The sequence below is a fragment of the Lactuca sativa genome, chromosome 6 (genome assembly GCF_002870075.4).
Source record: "Lactuca sativa cultivar Salinas chromosome 6, Lsat_Salinas_v11, whole genome shotgun sequence".
Classification (NCBI taxonomy): domain Eukaryota; kingdom Viridiplantae; phylum Streptophyta; class Magnoliopsida; order Asterales; family Asteraceae; genus Lactuca; species Lactuca sativa.
In genome coordinates this window covers 78019091-78026332 of record NC_056628.2, presented here as the reverse complement: position 1 = coordinate 78026332, position 7242 = coordinate 78019091, and positions in this window count along the sequence as shown.

The window sequence follows — 7242 nt, the reverse complement described above, 5'->3', positions numbered from 1 at the left end:
GAATTAATCTATAATTAATTAAGTGATCAAAAGAAGACTAATTAAATATATGGGTTGATTGTGTAAATCATCCATACTTATATAGTGGGCTACGACTCCATGGATTATCAAGTTGGGCTAAAACCCATAGGATACTCCATGGATGCTCCATGGTGTATTTGAACCCATGGATCCAAGGAAATGGAAAGCCATGACAATTAGGGTTTACCCTAATTGTAACAACTATATAAGCATCTTATTCTTGTGCAAAAATCGGCCACTATGTGTGTATGTAGAGGGCAAGAAGATTTCATGAAGTGTGCATTTTCTCTCAATTCATTCCATGTGCATTTCGTGTTGTGTGAACCATTTGAGGTGTCATACTTGGGGAACTAGGATCTTAAGCTCCATGAAATCAAGCTACATCAAGAGGTATGTATTCTAACTTGTTATATTACTATGTATCCATGTTTTGGTATGCTAGTTAGGATAATACCTTGGATATTCATATTTGCATGTATAATAGAGAAAACATAGATCCAAGGTATTTAGAGTTGCATGTACACTTAGGAGTGTTAGAATGCTCAAAACCCATCAAATATAACTAATGGCAACTATTGACAGACAAGAATTTCATCATGAAGTCGTGCAGGGAGACTGTGTGAGTCTTTTGGCTCCGCAATCGAGCCGAAACCCGATATTTTTAGATGACTAGTGAACGAATTGATATCGGGGTGGGGGGGATCTCAATAGATTTTGGGAGAACAACCAAGAGGCAGCATACTGTTTTCAGATAGTTCAGTGTTCTGGGCAGTTTCAGTGTTTTGGCAGTATCAGTATTAGTGTTTTGAGGAGTTCATGTATGGTGAGAGTAACAAATTGTTTGGGTAATGCTAAGTCACTCACAGAGGTCTGTCACTGAGTCAGATCATCCTGAGATTTCGGATTTCAGGTTGAGTGAATGTGATCTAGATGAAAGGATTCATTCATCTTCGGGTAGTAGAGCCCTACAAGGGTTAGCATCGGTTACCTCGAGAAGACTGGAGTATACTCAGGATTGTGGCCATGACGCTCAAGTTGTTTGGTGTGACAGGAATGGTAAAGAATGATTTCGAGAGGAAAATCTAATTTAAGTGGGGGAGATTTCTAACACCCCATTTATTAAATAAATAAATAGACAAATTAATATATGAATAATAACCCTAAAAGTATAATAGTGTAGCAAGGAGTTAGCTTTGGGGGCTAAAATGCAATTTACGGATTAGTTTATAAAAAATTTTCAAGTTTTAGGGTTGTTTAGTAAATTATGGGCTTATTATGAAAGGATTTTCGAGGACAGGGACTGTTTGGTAAATGTTAGACTTGAATTCAAACGATTTTATGGAGTCAGGGGCTAAAGTGTAAGTTTGGCCTTAAGTTGAAAGGAATTTGATGTGAGGGACTGAAAGCGAAATATGGCTAAAGATCACATTTAACCGGGTATAAACCCGTCACCTTCTCTTAACCCTAACCCTAATGTGTAGCAGCCGCCACTCGGTTCACCAGCCGCCACCACCCCGATGTCTCTCTTGTTTTTCAATCAGAAGAAGTCCCGAACGACGCCGCCTGCTGCCTCACCATCGAGATGACATCATGGCCTTGCTGCTGGCGAAGACACTCTTTACTAATGTTTCATTGTCGCCGATGTAGAAGCTGAGAACCACCAAGACGAGGGACAACGACAGACGTTGCGGTTGTTGCAGTGAACGACCGTTGCCGCCATGCTGCTTGCTACATCGAACCACCGAAACCAGCCGCCGTCACCACTTCTACAACCATTGAAGAAGAAGGCCACCGATGGAAGCTGTGACAGTGAGCGACCAAAAGAAAGTAGCTTATGGTTGTCGTGGTCACTGCTCTCGGTGACGGATTGAGTCGCTTTTCCTCCCCCGTTCTTCTGTTGCCACTTTTCAATCCCGACCGTCGCTGCCGTATGGCTCGTTTCTGTTTGTTCCGGTCATCATCGCCACCCTGAAGGGCTTCCATGTTCGTGTTTCACGTGAGTATGAGAGTGCTGCTATTTCAAGTGCGTGTAGTGTGTGTATTATTTCGTGTATGTGGTGTTTGTTTGGCCGAAAAATCGAGAACAACCACCACCACCACCACCGTGAGGTGGTGGCTGCCACCATGTACCACCGCCGGCCACCACAAGGGTGGTTGTGTGTGTGTGTTTACTTTGGGTTAAAGCATTGTAAAGCTATAATTAGCGACTAGTATAATAAAGAAAACTCATAACCACCACCGTAGGGTGGTGGCTACCGCCTTTCCACCGCCACCAGCTGACGTGTTGGGTGGCGGTGTGCTTTTGCTTGTGTTTAGCTTCCTTTTGGATGTTTGACATAATGAGACTAGAAACATAACCACCACCATAAGGTGGTGGCCACCGCCGTGAGCCGTCGTTGAATACCACTACCCGAGGTGGTAGTGGGTGGTGCCCGACTTGTGAAAAACCCTAATTTTGGAAAATGTTAGTTTCGGATTGCCGAGACCCGCAAGTTTGGACCATTGGATTGGAATCATGAATTAATCCTAACCACACTGTTATATGACCTGGTAGAGTGATGGACTTAATGGATTAAGTCTTTAATGGGTTAAGTATGAAAAACTTAACCCTAATCATCATTTTATGTGAAAACCCTAATTTGGCTTGGGCCTTGAGTTGGGCCTTTTCTATTGTGCTTTGTCGATTGGGCTACTAATGGGCCATCCAAGAACAAGCATATGGACTAGAATAATTGGATTAGGCTTTAGGATAAGGCCTATCGGGAAGGCTTAGGCCTAATTTGGAAAATTGGGCCATAGATGGGCTATAATTGGGCCTTAATGATTATGAGATATTGGACCATCAGGATGCCAAGTGTTGGACCAAGAATAAATGGTTGGGCCTTAAGGTGAGATAATGTAGAAGTTTGGGCCCAATTTAGAAAATTGGGCCATATGTTGGGCTTTGGTTCATAGTTTGACTTTTGGGATTTTGGATTGGGCCTTGAGCTTGAACCAAGCTAAGATGGGGGTAAAGTAGTCTTTTACCCCAAGCATGGACTTATGGTTATGTATTGGAACCAAATTATTAATGGGGTGTTATTTTGATATTGACATATCAGGAATCTGTCATCCAGCAGCTAAGGTTTTGTCCGCGAGACTTCAGTAGTGTGAGGTGAGTTTTCTCCAGTAGGAATGGGTCTACGGCCACAATGCCGACCCATTTAGATGTTAGTAGTTCTGGGGTAAGCCCGATACCGGGCAGGGCCCGATGTAGATTATATGCTTTCCGAATTACGATCCGATGTCGGGGTTGTCTCGAGAAATGTTTATGTATGCTTGATGTCTTTGTGATTCTTGCATGTTGTGTGTTATGTGTTCCGGGCTTTGATCTGATGTCAGGGCAAGCTCGATGTATGTTAGTCTATATGTTATGTGTTTCGGGCTTTGGTCCGATGTCGGGGCAAGCCCGATGTATGTTAGTCTATATATTATGTGTTATGTGTTACGGGCTTCGGTCGATGTCGGGGCAAGCCCGATGTATGTTAGTCTATATGTTATGTGTTATGTGTTCCAGGCTTCGGTCTGATGTCAGGGCAAGCCCGATGTATGTTTAGTTATATGTTATGTTCTGTATGTTCCGTACTTCGGTCTGATGTCGGGGAAAGCCCAAGGAATGATTATATGTTTGTGTTTATATGCTTATGTTATATGCTTGTTGATATGTTGTATGTATGAAGAACTTCGGTCCGATGTCGGGGCAAGCCCTATGCCGGGTGGGGCCCGATGCCAGACGTGGTCTGATGTCGGGTGGGGCCCGGTGTCGGGTTCTTCCCGATGAAGCTGGGCGGAGTCCCAAAGTTATGTTATATGTTATGTGTATGGTATGTGGTAGTTTGGGGAGCTCACTAAGCTTCGTGCTTACGGTTTTCAGTTTTGGTCTCAGGTACTTCGGTTTTTGAGATACATGACTTATGATTTTTATATAATGAGGATATTTATGGTTTTATTGATGATTCAATAATGAAATTTTTGGACTGTATTTTTGGGATGTTTCACCTCATGAAGATGATGTTCCACATTGTGATCAAGGAATTAGAAATCATACTTTACTTCCTCCATGTCCTCAAATTATTCTTTCTGCCCCACGTGTTCGTCGACTTGAAAAGATGATGATGCTACAATTGCTAATCGAATTTTGTAGTCGTACTTGCAGTTATAGTTATTAGACTTATCCAAGTGGGAGACTGTTGAATTAGGTGACTAATCCCATAACTATAACTAGTATGTACTTGACCTGATAGTAGCATGGTCCATTTGGGTTGCCTTCACCAGAGCAATTTGATAGGATGGATATTTGAGAAAGAGGTTATTTATGATTTATTAATATAGTATAAGAATAACATATTAATTGAGAAATCATATTATTTAATTGGTGTTGATCAACAAATAATTTAGTGATCAAAAGAGACTGATTAAATTTACGGGGATTGATTAAGTAAAACAGAGATACATTTAGTTTTGGCCCTATGATCCATGTTGATCGATTAGGTTTGAACTAAATCTTTGTAAGAGTCCATGAAGATTTAGCCCAAAAGTCTATCAAATGAGTTATTAGATTAAAGGCCTAAGTGAATGAATTAGGGTTACAAGATGAGACCCTAGGAATTCCACACTATAAATGTAACCCCTAATGCTCATAAAATCGGCAAAGACTTCATAGAAGTAAACCCTATCCGATTTTGGTGCATCCTAGCTTCTCTCTCAAAGTCCTCCATTACTCTTGGTGTTTGTGACTTATTAGATGTATCACATTTGAGTTACTAAGCTCTTGAAAGCCCAAGTTCTACAAGCTATAACAAAGAGGCATTCTTCTAACTTGTTTTTATGTTTCAAATATCACAGTTGTATACTAGTTAGGCTTCATGCTTTGGAAAAATGAAATAGCATGTATAACTTAAGAAAACTTAGACCCAAAGAATTAGGGTTGTATGTGCACCATAAGATTGTTATAGTGCTCAAAACCCATCAATTTGTTGCATAATATCATAAAGATTTGTAAATTAAATCAAAGTTTGTTAACTGGACTTGATTTGTTCTTTGTATAACATGATTTATATAACATGAAAATTAAGTAACTAAATGTCAATATTCGGAGTTAAACATCAATTGTGTTCCATGTATCAGTGGTAAAGTAAAGCAGATGACAACAATCTCGAATAAGTTAGAGCTGTAATGGCCTTTTAGTTGCACAGTTTTTGCATGCAACATATGAGATGTAAGATGTACTAACACATTGCTTAATAACCTTCATAATGAACTTCAAAATAATTGATAAGAGGCTTCTGACGACCATTATTGGTTGAAATTTACTAAATACATTTGAGAAAAAAAGGGATGCCCTGAACAATAATTATGTGTTATCATACCAAATATATATGAAATAATCAAACATAGTTATTCTTACACACGTCTTTAAAACAAATCAAGATTATGAAGCTAAAAGTTGTTTTACACACCTGAAATGGTAAAATGCTAAAATAATGTCTGCTTCATCTACTTGTTCACACACTTTATTTTATCATGTCAATGTTGACCATGTTTTAGGATGCCCTACAAAAATTTAATTGTATCAATAACAAGTTTTTATTAAAACAATGGGTAAACATAGATTTAAACACTTTTTTGTCATAAAGATGACATAATAATCATACCTCTTATAATGTTGTACCCTTTTGTCCCTTACATAAAACATCAAAGTAGAACACAGTATAATCTACACCAGAAGGCTTTAAAAGTTAGACATCAACAAAATACCATTAATCGAATAATATTTCTCCGTTGTTACTGTTTAGCCCAAGACTTTGATTTGAGTGGTGGAATAATGGTACTCACCTGTTTTTGATGTTGAGGAAAGGACTATATGGTATTGAGATTTGTCAGAATCATCATTATCACCTGCAGAGTCCAGACTATGTTCATGGTAGCAAACTCAAAGTCAATCAAACAGAACTACAATACTAATGATTAAAATATGACTTCTAACAAAGATTTCACAAGTTTGTTTTGTAGGATTCCAAGTTATTCTCATATTCCTTCTTCCTTTTGTCATCTTTGGCAACAAAAGGTGCCTTGTCCTACATTCACATCACCAAAAAAAAAAAAAAAAAAAAAAAAAAAAAAAAAAAAAAAAAAAAAAAAAAAAACAGGTAAATACTACATCAATTTTTATATATTCTTATAAGTTTGAATGTAAATGTTAAAAGTTAAAATCTTTATTAAACAAACCAAAATATGTTATTATATATGCTTATTCTTATTTAGCCTCTTATTGCACGTTATGTTTTGACAAAATTACATAAATGGTCCTTGTGGTTGACACGGTTGACCAACTTTAGTCCTTATGACAAATTTTGTGCATAGATGGTCCCTATGGTTATAGAATCTTGCAAAGATAGTCCTTTTGGCTAACGGTGTTAACTTTTTCAATTAAGTTCCCTGTAGAACGACACATTTGTCCTTCCTGCCATAGGGACCATTTATGTAATGTCACTTATTATTTATTATTATTTTTATTTAATTTATTTATATTACTATGATTTAGATTTTTTTAACATGTTGTTCGAATATATTATTTAACCTTTATATATATATATATATATATGATATTTTTTTTGTATAATTTTTTCAAATTTTTTTGACATTTTTTTTTTCAAATACATTTATTAATATTTCATTAACTTTTTGTTTGAATAATTTCTTATATTTTTTTACTTTTTTTTAATTAATTTCTTCTAATTTGTTTTGATTTTCTATTCGAATATATATTTTATAGTTTTTTTTTTCTATAGTTTGTTTGTCTGTATTTGTTAAAGATTTCATGGTCACTACAATCATAATATCTAACTTAATTCATTTACAATCATATTTTCATGTTTTTTGTTCTTTTAATATAGATAAGGTTTTATAAGTATTATTTTATAATCCAAATATATAACTATATAACACATATAAGGTTGTATAATTCTTATTTTTGTAAAGCATTTTATAAACACTTTTAATAAAAAATGTAAAAAAATTCGTTAAACGTGAATATGATTAATATAAATTAGGTACATATAGGCTAACCTAAGTTTGTCTCGTAGACTCGACGAGAGCGCCCATGTCATTTCACATTGGACTTAACTTTAGCATTTTAGAGCTATTTAATTCTTTTTAGACATTATTTTTCATATTTGAGTT